This window comes from Megascapheus bottae, chromosome 10 (assembly GCF_031878675.1).
Source record: "Megascapheus bottae isolate mThoBot1 chromosome 10, mThoBot2.hap1, whole genome shotgun sequence".
Lineage (NCBI taxonomy): Eukaryota > Metazoa > Chordata > Mammalia > Rodentia > Geomyidae > Megascapheus > Megascapheus bottae.
The window spans coordinates 764,717-778,477 of record NC_143518.1 but is presented as its reverse complement, the minus strand read 5'-3'; the positions used below and the strand labels follow the sequence as shown (position 1 = coordinate 778,477).

At 35.6% G+C, this 13,761-nt stretch overlaps 1 long non-coding RNA gene across 2 annotated transcripts in view; it reads left to right on the top strand.

The window, feature by feature from the left end:
- LOC150057308 (uncharacterized) overlaps positions 1–12,313 on the top strand; it is a 98,354-nt gene extending 86,041 nt beyond the window's left edge. For both annotated transcript variants that reach the window (XR_016536756.1, XR_016536757.1), the window contains one exon: positions 12,037–12,313. This is a non-coding gene — a long non-coding RNA (uncharacterized LOC150057308). The remainder of the gene's footprint in view (positions 1–12,036) is intronic.
- Positions 12,314–13,761: the final 1,448 nt, after the last annotated feature.

Below are 13,761 nucleotides of genomic sequence, written 5' to 3'. Positions count from 1 at the left end.
ACTTTTTAAAACAATATTCAGTAAAAATATCTTCCTATTTATTTTGACCGTGTTGTGCTTTGCTTCAGTAGAAGTTTATTATATGGAGAAAGGCCTAGATAAGAAAAAATCCTGCAAGAATCATATAACACTGAGTGATATTCAGGAGCAATTCTTTTATTTGGGAAGTTGAACATTTCATCACATTTAAGGTTCAAGCTGAATATCTGAGTTATTATCAGTAACATTTTTTGCCAATCCTGGGGCTTAAACTCAGGGCTTGAGCACTCTCCTTGAGGCTTTTTTTTCTTCAAGGAGCAAACTTTACCACTTGAGTCACAGAACCACTTCCTATGTATGTGGTATGGAAGAATCAAACCCAGGTCTTCATGCATGTTAGGAAAGAACTCTAACCACTGGCCTTTACCAGTAATTTTTAAACATATTTTATTATAATTAATAGAAGGGTTAGATTATATTTGCCAGGTAGAAGGTGCATTACTTCACAAACATTGCTACCCTTCTCATGTTTTTGTCCCTATTTCCCTTCCCCCATCCCCTCCCCTTATCTTGTTTTCCCCCCCTTCCTTATCCTATTTCAAAATGAACAAATAAACATTTATACACTTGCCACTAAGTTTTGAAGCCTCATTGTTACTTGTCATCTCAATCACAGAAGTAACAAGAATGGAAAAAAAATGACAAAGATTTTAGTCAGAAGGTACCATTAATTATTTAAAAACCAATTAATATAGAAATTCCCTTCTTGAACAATTGTTTCTTAAACATGACATTTGAAATGCGATGTGAAAATCAATGTTAATGGAAAAAACACTTTTGATTCAGATTGTAAATCTAGCTACATCTTATTTGCATACTTTCTTGAAACTACAAGGGTTTGAACTCATGGCCTGATGCACTTTCACCTTAATTGATAAACTAATGCTCTACTAGTTGTGCCTTGCTTTCAGCCAAACTTTTTACCAGTTATTTTAGAGATTGTCTGTCCAAAAATATTCTGCCTAAGTTGGCTTCAATCCAACATCCTCCACATCTCAGCCTCTATGAGTAGTTAAGACTACAAGCGTGATTCACCTGCTTTAGCTTTATTTGCAGACATATTTTAGCCTAAATGGAAATTATTTTTAGATAGTCCTCTCATAAGTTAAACTTGTTCCCATATAAGTGTCAACATTAAACCAAGGACTCTACTAGCAGAGGATTACAATAGCTCAAAACCTTGATATATAAGGCCATATAGGATGAGGCTAAATGAAAGGACCTCCAGGATATGGAAACAAGAGTTTTATCTTGTGTGATTGTTGTTCTTAACGTACTATGTTATTTCTTATCTCTTTGTTGCCCTTTGGTTAATCTCATTTTGTTACAGTATCTGACTTTGTTACCTGGTATATTGTATATACATTTATCTGTTTATTTGAAATAGGATGGGGAAGGGGGGAAACAAGATGAAGTGAGGGGTTTGGGGGAATGGAAATAGGGACAAAAGCATGAGAAAGGGTATCAATGTGTGAGAAGTAATGCACCTACTATCTGTCAAATATGATTGTAACCATTCTATACATTCCAATAAAAAGAAAGTGCAAGGAGAGGAAAGGATAGGGAGGAGGGGAAGAAGGACAAAAACAACTTTTGTTTCTGAAAACAACATCACATGTTTCTCATATCAGAATTCCAGTATAGGGTAAAGACAACTTTATAAATAAGTAACCAAAAAATAGATATAAATATATAGACATAAAAATCTATGATGGGCTATATACTCTATAGACATAATGTTTTATTACATAGATTAATGCTTAATTTTAATTATGTTCTAAAACCTAAGTGCTACTAATTGTATATAGAGATTCCATTCTTAAATACTTGTTTGTTAAACATAACATTTAATATGTTATAAAAATCATATTTCCCACAGAATGAAAATATGAAAAACTATGTCATCTGTCCTCATTTCATTTAGATAAAGGCATCAGCATTATTACTTATAGCATTAACAAACATTTGTTAATAGATTATTTGCCTTGGTGTACTATGAGGATATTGAAATGTGCGGAGTGGCAAATTATGGAATGTTTAGGAAGCATTCTGACTCTTGTAGACATTATCTCCACAAGCAGCTTAGAACTAAGGCAGAGGGAAAATGCTGCTTTAAAGATGCAGCCAAAAAGGAGCACACAAAATATCGGCTCCTTTGGGACAGGGCAAAGGCAGTACTCAGAGAAAAATTTATAGCTCTGAGTACCTACAACTAAAAATTGGAAAAATTGCAAACCAACAGTTTAATGTGTCACCTTAAGCTCCTGCAAAAAGACCAACAAACCAACCCTAATCCCAGTAGAAGGAAGCAAACTATTAAAATCAAAGTAGAATTAAATGAATTAGAATCCAAAAAAAACTATAGAAAGAATCAACAAAACAAGGAGTTGGTTCTTTGAAAGAATTAAAAAAATTAACAAACCCTTAACAAATCTTACCAAAAAAAGAAGGGAGCATACCAAACTAAACAAAATAACAGAGGAAAATGGTAATATCACTACAGAAATTACCAAGATCCAGAATATCATGAAGGAATGCTTCTCAAACATTTAAGCCAACAAATTTGAGAATCTAGAAGAAATGGATGAATTCTAGCCAATATTAACATACCCACACTGAACCAAGAAGAACTAACCCAACTAAACAGGCCTATTTCAAGCACTGAAATAGAAATGGCAATTAGAGAACTTCCACCTAAGAAAAGCCCAAGGCCAGATGGATTCACAGCTGAATTCTATAAGGTGTTCAAAGCAGAGCTCACACCAATACCCCTCAAGCTCTTCAACGAAATTGAAAATGAAGGTTCTTTACCAAACTCATTCTATGAAGCCAGTATAACCCTCATCCCCAAACCAGAAAGAGATTCATCAAAGAAAGAGAAATATAGACCTACATCTTTGATGAACATTGATGCAAAACTTCTCAACAAAATACTGGCCAACTGTCTACAACAACTCATCAAAAAAATTATACACTATGATCAAACTGGGTTCATCACAGGGAGGCAAAGCTGGTTCAACATACGCAAATCAATTAATATAATTCAACACATCAACAGGAGCAAGGACAAAAATCACATGATTGTCTAAATACATGCAGAAAAGTCATTTAATCACCACCCCTTTATGTTAAAGACAAAGATTCCTAGAGAAACTGGGAATCCATGGAACATTCCTCAATGTAATAAAGGCTGTGTATGACAAACCCACAGCTAGTATTATATTTAATGGCGAAAAGCTAAAGACATTCCCTCTAAAATCAGGAATGAGACAAGGATGCCCACTCTCTTTAACTCCACTCTCTCCACTCCTCTTTAACATAGTGTTAGAATTCCTAGCCAGTGCAATAAGGCAAGAAGCAAGCATAAAGGGGATCCAAATAGGAAAAGAAGAAGTAAAACTTTCCCTCTTTGCAGATGACATGATCTTGTATTTAAAGAATCCTATAGACTCCACTCTAAAGCTCCTTGAGCTGATTCAAAACTTTGGAAGGGTAGCAGGGTACAAAATTAACCCTCAAAACCTACTGCCTTCCTATATGCCAACAGTGAGAAGAATGAGGCAACAATCAAGAAAGCAACTCCTTTTGCAATAGCCTCAAAAAAATAAAGTACCTAGGAATTATCTTACCTGAGAATGTAAAGCACTTTTTTGATGAAAACTTTAAAACCCTGCAAAAGGAAATTAAAGCAGATCTGAGGAAATGGAAAAACCTCCCATGCCCCTGGATTGGAAGAATCAACATTGTGAAAATGACAATCTTTCCAAGGGCTGTCTACAAATTCAATGCAATACCCATCAATATCCCAATGGCATTCTTTAAAGAAATAGAAGAGGCAATCCAAACTTTCATCTGGAAAAATAAAAGACCCCGTATAGCAAAAACACTTCTTAGCAGAAAGAACAGCACAGGAGGAATTTCAATACCAAATTTTAGACTCTATTACAGAGCTATACTTATCAAAACAGCTTGGTACTGGCACAAGAACAGGCCTGAAGACCAAGGGAATAGAACTGACGACCCAGATATTAACCACAGACCTATGGCCACCTAATATTTGACAAGAGAGCCAAATAAAAAGAATGGAAGAAAGATAGCCTCTTCAACAAGTTGTGCTGGCAGAACTGGTTAAGCACCTGCAGAAAACTAAAGTTGGATTCTTCTTTGTCACCCTGCACTAGAATTAACTCCAAATGGATCAAAGACCTGGAGGTAAAAGCCAACACACTGAAAACTTTACAAGAAGGAATAGGAGATACTCTAGGCCTCCTTGGCACAGGGCAAAACTTTCTTAATAAGGACCAAGAAGCACAACAAATCAGAGAAAGTCTGGTTAAGTGGGACTACACTAAACTGCAGAGCTTCTGTATAGCAAAAGGCATAGGTAGTAAATTAATTAGGAAGCCTACAGAGTGGGAGAAGATCTTCACCAACCATACAATGGACAAAGACCTCATATCTAAAATATATCAACAGCTCAAAAAATTAAATCAATCCAAAACTAATCTCTAAAGTAACAACCATTCCATTAAAAATGGGCCAAAGACTTTAAAAGAGTCTTCTCTGAAGAAGAAACGAAAATGGCCTATAGACACATGAAGAAATGCTCAACATCTCTGGTCATAAAAGAAATGCAAATCAAAACAACTCTAAGATTCCACCTCACTCCAGTTAGAATGGCCGGATCAGGAAAACGAATAACAACAGATGCTGGAGGGGATGTGGCCAGGAAGGATCACTACTACACTGTTGGTGGGAGTGCAACCTCGTTCAACCACTATGGAAAGCAGTGTGGCAGTGCCTCAAAAGGCTAAACATAGAACTCCCCTTTGACCCAGCAATTCCACTACTTGGCATTTACCCAACCATCCAGAAACAAGGACATACTAAATCCACTAGCACAACAATGTTCATTGCAGCACTATTCACCATAGCAAAGATATGGAGCCAACCCAGATGTCCCTCAGTTGATGAGTGGATCAACAAGTTGTGGTATTTGTACACAATGGAATTCTATGCTGCTGTCAGAAAGAATGACATCACCCTATTTGTTAGGAAATGGAAAGACTTAGAAAAAGTCATATTAAGTGAAGTAAGCCAGACTCAAAGGAACTTAGGCTCAATGGTTTCCCTCATTCGTCATAATCAGTAGAAACCTTGGGCTATACTAGCAGAGATCTGCAACAGAGCAAAATCTTGATACATAAGGCCATATAATGTGAAGCTAATTGAAAGGACCTCCAGGATATTGAAACAAAACCCATATAATGAATAATTGTTGTCCTTAATGTACTATGTTGTCTCTCATCTCCTTTGCTATCCCTTGGTTATCTCATATTGGTATAGTATCTCACTTTGTTATCTGATATATTGAATTTATTTGTATTTGGATATTTGAAATTTGATAGGGAAGGGGGGAAAACCAAGACAGGTGGGGGGTGTGGGGGGGGAGGGAAATGGGTTCCAAGACATGTGAAAGAGTATCAATGTATGTGAATCAATGCACCTTCTATTTGGCAAATATCATGTAACCCTTTTACTAATTACAATAAAAGAAAATTAAAAAAAAGAAAAAAATAAAAATAATTTCATTTTTATTGTTATGTATAGAGGGATTACAGTTCTATTTGCCAGAGAATAGGTGATTACTCCTCACACATTGATACTCCTTCTCATGCTTGTGTCCCCATTCCCCTCCCCCAAACACTTTGTTTTCCCCCTTCCCTTTTCTATTTCAAATAAACAAATAAACCTATGTACAATATACCAAGTAACAAAGTCAGATACTGTAACAATATGAGATTAACCAATGGGCAATGAGGCTAAATGAAAGGATCTTCAGGATATGGAAACAAGAGCTTTATCGTGTATGATAGTTTTTCTTAATGTACTACGTTATTTCTCTTCCCTTTGGTTGCCCTTTGGTAAAAATAATTTCTTATATGAACTTGCAGTATAGTGACACTTAATTGATCATAATTATAATCTTACATCTAAAATATGCATACATGAATAAGGAGGATTTATGCACTCATATGCATACCTTTATGTTATAATAAAAGAACTTACACAATAAAATCTCATTTTATGATAGTGCCTTTAATTAGGAGTCTAAAACCCCTGAAAATATTTAGGAAACAGCCACAATTAGAGGCACCCATTGACCTTCAATAATTATAAACAATAAGGCTCTCTGAGTAGGACATTATTTCTTTGAGTGAGGATTATAAATTGGTCAAAATTTCTGTGTCTTTCAATAGGAGGATTTCATTCAGCAGCATGGGTTTACAATGACATGCGATGCTCAGCACTGCAACAGGCTGTGAAGTAGCATGACACAACTCTAATAACTTACTCTTTCACCAAGGGACAGGAACTGTGGAAGTTATATTCATATTTTTAACTAAAAGTCAGGTGTGTAAGCATAAATTCAACCAGTTTAAAAAATATAAAACTATACTCCATGATGGTATGTCTGTATGTATGGCTCTATCACAAGTCAGAGAGAAGGCAATGAAAAAGACAATGTAAAGAAAATTTTTAAAAATGTGTGAGGAAGAAAATTGACAGTGAAAGATCTTTGCACATACATTTATCTAATATCAATATGCCAATTTGAGTGGTCTCTATTCTGAAGAAGTGACTTTTTAAAACAAAATGCTCAAAAAAATAAAAAAAGAAGAAGAAAAAGAAGTAAGGAAAAATGAAGGTAACTAAACAAAAGCTTCATTACATTTTTTTGGCAGCCCTGGGGCTTGAACTCAGCGCCTGGGCACTGTCCTTTGATACTTTTTGCTCAAGGCTATCACTCTACCACTTGAACCACAGAACAATTTCCAGCTTTTCTATTTATGGGATACTGAGGAATCAAACCCGGGTCTTCATGCATGCTAGGTGTGCACTCTACAACTAGGCTACACTCCCAGCCCCATTACATAATTTTTTAAAAACTTAAAATTTTTAAAGTCATAGGATGTATCTTAATTCAATAAATTAAATTAAATTAGAAATTTTGTAGGTTATCCAGGCCCTAATAAAAATAATAAAATGGAATAAAGCCATATTTTAAAAAGTTGTAAGCAAGATAGTTGTATAAATTGCATTATCTTAAGCATATCTGATCTCAGAGGAAATATGGAAATATTATGGAAAAAGAAAGAGAGGAGACAAGGAAGAAAGAGAAAGAGTGCAGGTGTGTGTATGTGCATGTGTGTGTATGTGCATGTGTGTACACCTACATATGTGTATTTCTATGTATGTTATTAAGCATCCATACTGTAATCCATACATTAAGCCTCATATTTTCCAAAAACAGGCCTTTCAAATCAAATAATAAAAATATTTGTTCTACTAGAAAAAAGGATCAAATAGTATATTGGAATGTGCTTTGAAATTTAATCCATTTAACTTTCATTCTCCTACAGGTTCACAGGTGAATTCTCTGAGCTACAGCTCCATCACTCATGTCTCCATGGTAGCAGGTGATATTACACACTATATAAATTCTCCTCAGGGCAGATGGATGGCTGATAAACCACCACTGAATTATATCTATATTCATTTGATAGAAATTCAGAGACAAGTAACATGTCAGTAACTGCATGTAAGTGACTGATTCTTTATCAGTAATTCTACAAAAGTTAAGACCATCTTGTTTCTTGTGGTGAATATCAGAGTTGGGGCAAGCTCTTCTGTAGCACCTGTAAAGGTGTTAGAATGTCTCTTGAGCTTAAGAACAAAATAAGATTACTGTGAAATTTTGTGCAGAAAACCATACACCTCTATTTCTGCTAATCTCTGACAAAGACTATCTGTCTCTAATTAATCTTACATGTTTTGCTCTTTTATGTCACTTTTTAAAATTCAGTTAAAATTGATCACAATGCTCTCAAAACTCTTTAAGTACTCAGCAGGCTATCAGAAAATCATGATTCAAAGTCAGCCTAGGCAGGAAGGTCTGTGAGATTCTTGTCTCCAACTAAGGACCAGAAAATCAGGTGGTGTTGTGGCAAGAAGTGGTAGCATTATCTCAAGAAAAGAACAAAACAACAAAAAACAGACAAACAAAAGAACAACTCAAGGACAGTGCCCAGGTCTTGAGTTCAAGCCCCATGATTGCCATCAAAAAAGTTATAAAGAAATTTTTGCTAAATCTTTCTGGCAATGAAAATAATATAGAGTGTGACCTTAACCTACAAACTGTAATGTCATGCATTCTTCTCCCCACACTCTCAAATCTCTCTCTTTCTTGTCTCTATTTATGTACTGTTCAAAATAATAATCACTGATTAATACATTCTCTATAAATGTTAGTCTTATCTGACACTCACACTCACAGTGACTCTAATTGTATGTTAAATATGCTCATCAGGAATTGCTGTCGTAAGTAGGACATGGACTGAAGAGAGTCCTGGCAAACAGAATGTTCTCAACCATCTCACTTGTTGTACATAGCAATTCAAAACACACAGGTCCTCTGCATAATATGAGAACTGGTCCATTTGTGCCAACCACAGGAATTATCTGGAAACTAACTGATATTAGAAAGAATGGAAAAGACTTGGGTAATGAAAACATACCTCAGTGGAAGAGAAACTGCATAGCAACATGAGGCCTGGGATATACCAAGTGCACACGCACATGCATACATGTGCATGTGCACACGTGTGTGTGCACACGCGCGCACACACACACACATACACACACTTGAAACTCTTAGTTTCTGCCTTGAAAAAGTTAGCTGACATGTTTGTAATACAAACATGTATAGAAATAATCACCTACTTTAATTAGATTTCCTTTTGAAGTTCACTGTATTGTCTTTTATTTAAAAATATATTGCACTGGAAATGAGCAGAGACCATTGTGTCTGGATAGTAGCTACCCATATATATTGTTAACATGAAACTAAACTTGATGGAGTAGAAAGCAGAACTTAAAGAAGCTGTCCTATACAGATATCCCTATTAAGTATTCAAATATGCCTCAACTGTGGTTCAGAATTGCCAGCTCTCTCTCTTATGTAAAAATGAACACCTAAGTGCAACTTCTCTATTTTTAAAGAAGAGAGAGAAACTCACAAACAAAAAGCTGTAATTAGCTAGGCACTAGTGAACTATACCTATAATCTTAATTTCTAATCTACAATTAACCACCAAACAGCCAAAAGTAGAGGTGTGACTCAAGTGGTGGAATACTAGCACTGAGTGAGAGAGCTCAGGAAACAGTACCCAGGCTGTGAGTTGAAAGACTCATAAGGGTACCAAAAACAAACAACAACAACAAAAAAAAAACCCTGTAACATTCTGACAATTACACTCACAAGTCTATACAAATGTATATAATTTCAGCTATTCTCTTTCACATTGCTGAGGAACTACTGAAGGGTATGTCATCTATAAGTAGTTTTGTGTCAGGAAACAGCCTCTATGTGTGAAGGAAACATGAGATCACAGAGAGGAGGGAAGAGAAGCCAGATGTATTCCACATACTTGAGCAGGATAGGCTTGGCTGGGAATTTCTCAGTGGTCATTCTCTATGCAGCAGGTACTGCTTTACACTCTTTTAACAATGGCCATTACTATAATTCTACAGTGGAAAGCTGCAAACCTAGGAATCATAGAGAGTTAGTGGACTATTATTGTTGACCCATAAGCAGTTATCCAGTGACTATTATATATCAATTATTACTGGAAACACCCTAATAATAGGGATTAGAAAATAATTATTTTGTCAGTCCTGGGGCTTGTTCTGGACCTGGGCATTGTCTTTTGGCATCTTTTGCTCAAGACTAGCACTCTACCAAGATTACCAGTTCTGGCTTTTTTTGTGATTAGTTGGAGATATGAGTCTCACTGATTTTCCTACACAAGCTAGCTGCTCTCAAACCAACATCTGCAAATCTCAGCCTCTTGAATAGCTAGAACAGGTGTGAGCTACCAGGATCTGGCAGAAAATGATTTCTAAAGGAATGGAAATTAAATAATAGGAGTACACAGCCATACATCTGACAAAAATCTAATATCAGAATGAAAAGGAGATTCAAATAAATCAAGTCTCTTGTGAATTAAATAATTACTTGGGTAAAGGAAGCAAAAAGACACTTCTTAGGAAAAAGAATTGCAAGGGGACAATAAATACATGAAGAAATGGTCAATATTCCTGACCATAAAAGAATATTACATTGGGCTGGAAATGTGGCATAGGGGTAAAGTGCTTGCCTAACATGCACAAAGCTCTGGGTTTGATTTCTTGGTACCATATATACAGAAAAAGCAAGGAGTGATGTTTCTTTCAAATCTTAAATCTAAAACAAAAACATATATATATATAACAAATAGCATCTTTTGAATATATAAATGTTCAAAATAACTAAAGTATGATATATGTATGAGTGTATGCTGTTACTTGCAGTTTAAAGCCAAGTAAGGCAGAAAAGTCAATGAGATTCTTCTTTTTTTTGTCGGTTGTGGGTCTTGAACTCTGGGTTCTGGGCACTGTCCATAAGCTCTTCAGCTAAAGACCAGCTCTCTACCACTCTGAGGCCAGAACCACTTCCTCAGTAAGGTACTAATCTTCAATTAACTGCCAAAAATCTGAAAATAGAGCTATGCCTCAAATGATAGAGTGTTAGCACTGAACAAAAAGCTCAGGGACAGGACCCAGACCCTAAGTTTAAGCACCAGGATACACACACACCACACACACACACACACACACACACACACACACACACACACACACACACACACACCCTACAAAATACAGCATTAAATTTCCTTACATAACAGCATAATAAACTTTAGAAAAGTCACCAAAATTAATATGCAGAGTTGTTTGATGAAAATGATCTCAAAAAATATATCGAGTACATCCCTGTTTAATGATTTTTTTTTACATTAAGAATCTAAAATATGCAGCAAAGAAGAATCTGCAGTCCTGTATTTCTCAAACTCTGATCAAGAAAGGCTTCTTTTTAAATTAAAAAACAAAATAACAACAAAAATTCCAAACTGGCCCCTGGCTAGTTTGTAAGAGTTGAGCTCTGAACTGCTGGATGCTTTTCGGCTAACAAAATATTTTGTATGTTTGCAAGAATGGGCCAGGCTGACTTGTTTTGAATGGCTAGTTTATGCTAGCTATCAGTATGATTTATGCAGTAGTATGAATAGCAGAGTCACAGAACATATGTCATACTCAATGGTTGACTGATCATTAATAAAATCCCAGGACAGCAATGCTCTGCTGAGCTTTCTTCACACATGCCACACATCACCTCTGGAAGACTTACGTCCTTCCCACTAGAGTGTATATGGTAGAGGCAGGTACATCTTCTCCCCCACGCCTTTGCCTTTTGCTTCATGCATCTGTGCCTTCTAGTGAGGGATATCTCGAGGACCTGCTCTACCAAAAGTGTTGCATAATGTGCCTCTGTTTCTGGTACTGAATGGTTGGGTTACTAAGACTTCTTTCTTTTGCTTCATTTCAAGCTGTTGCTATTATTGTTATGGAAAGCACATATTTTTATATTTTATTGTTTTGAAATTTAATAACCACCTAGTGCATTATTAATGTCATTTGTAAAACCAATTAATGCACCTATCTTCTGCTGTGGTACTTACTAAGATAAGTCTACTGTATCATCGATCTTAAAGGTCACCCTTAATTGTGAGTTTTGCTATCACCTCAAAGAATGGCACCTATCACATGGAAAAAGTTATAGACTTTCAGCCACTTCCAAGCCACAAATCTAGCAGAATTTAACCCTTTTAGCCAATTCAAAGCCACCAATCCAGCATTTATGCAACATATGTTAATTTATTAGCCACCAGCACTGAAATAAAATACACAGTGCATGTATTGCCTTCAAAATTCTATAAAACTGACCCTCAACAAGACATATGAGGAGGGCTGTTCAAATTCAAAGACAATAGCTACCATTTATAGACTTAAGCTGAGTAAATTTACTCCAATCAGATTCTCTCTTCAGCTACACAGGGAGAAGAGATCTGCTAAGTTTGCACAAGTCTGATGATATCCCAATGAGAAGAGAGGGGTTTCTGAGTAATATGCTGCCTAACCAGGTTGCAGAAAGACCTTCTCAAAGTCAAGGTCCATAAATTTCTCCAAAGTCATCTGTTACCAGATAACTGGAATTCACCACATCCCCAAAGAAACTTCTAATTTTAAGAATAATTACATCAGATTTTTCCTAACTAATGAGCCTGTGTTTTCAAGGTTGATCAGTAAGTGTGAGAAAACTAAAATTTTTATGTGTAAATAAAGCTGCATCTGCTGTCATTATTCACTGAACTTCTTCACTAATACAAAATGGATATTTTAGATTCTGCTTTTGCCAAGCAAATTTTGGCCTGTACTGTGTTGCCTGGTCCTTCTGTCTTCAGCTACAATAACAAGAAACAATCCTGCAGAGAGAATATCAAGTCTTTTCTGTCTTACTGTGCTTAAAAAAATCACTTTGTATGAAACTATATGTGTATGTACAAAACAATTACTGCCACATGCAAAAAGAAAACCTTGAAAATAATTTCCAATAAATCAAGTTTTATTGTCCTAAAGAAAAAATAATATAACTTGGAAAGGAAAAGAGTCTCTGTTCTCTGTAAGCTTACTTCTTTTGTCTTCTTTATCTTACTTTATCCACAAAGCAGTCCATGGCACTGAGTGAACTCAGCCCCACTACACAGCAGGAACTGTGAGGCAACTTTCTAAAGAGAGAACAAAGTACAGCATATCTTTGAGTATTGAGAGATTCCTATGAGTCTATTTGCCCTTTTTCTTTCTGTTTATTTTCTCTACTTTCCATCTCTTTTATTTTGCATCTTTAATAGGCTTTAATAATAATAGAAATGGTGTGATGAGTCAATGAATAATTATCATCATAGATAATTTGCATCAAGAGCACTATCTAATTGAAACAAAAAGTAAGATAAAATAAGAAATATTAAGGGCTGGGAGTTTGGCCTAATAGTTGAGTGCTTGCCTAGCATGCACGAATACCCAGGTTCAATTCCTCGGTACTACATACATAAGAAAAAGCCAGAAGTGGTGCTGAGGCTTCAGTGGTAGAGCTCTACTCTTTAGAAAGTCCAAGGAGCTCAAGGCCAGGACTGGCAAAAAAATTAGATATTTTAATACAACCACATAAAAGTAAAAGGACAAATGTTTAATAAAGCTTCAGTGATTTTTTATCTATGCTAATAGTATTAAACTTAGGATCTCATTTTGCTATCAAAATATATTATTTTCTGATTTTGCATCATATTTACTCACTCAGAAGGTATCTACTATATACTAGATTCACTATCTGTAAGATAGTCTTTTAGACATTGAGAATACAGCACTTAACAGATAGACAAATATCTTTGTCATGATGGGATTTATGTTCTAATGACCACAATACATTACTTGTTTTGAAAGTACTGGTATCACTGGATGATGAAAGAGGAATTGCCTCAGTTTTCCAGTTTTCACACAAAAATCACAGGTCCTTGATATTTACTAATGGAAAAAAATTAGAAGGTCATTCAAAAAGGGAAGATTCACAAGGTAATACTTTGGCAAGAATTCCTTTTATTATAACAAGGTAAAGTTGGGAGAAATAGGAAAAGAAATATAGCCTGCTCTACCAACAGGAAATTGGAGTAAAAGAATTTTTAGATAGCTAAAAACACATAGCCATGTATCTAACAACTGCTAACT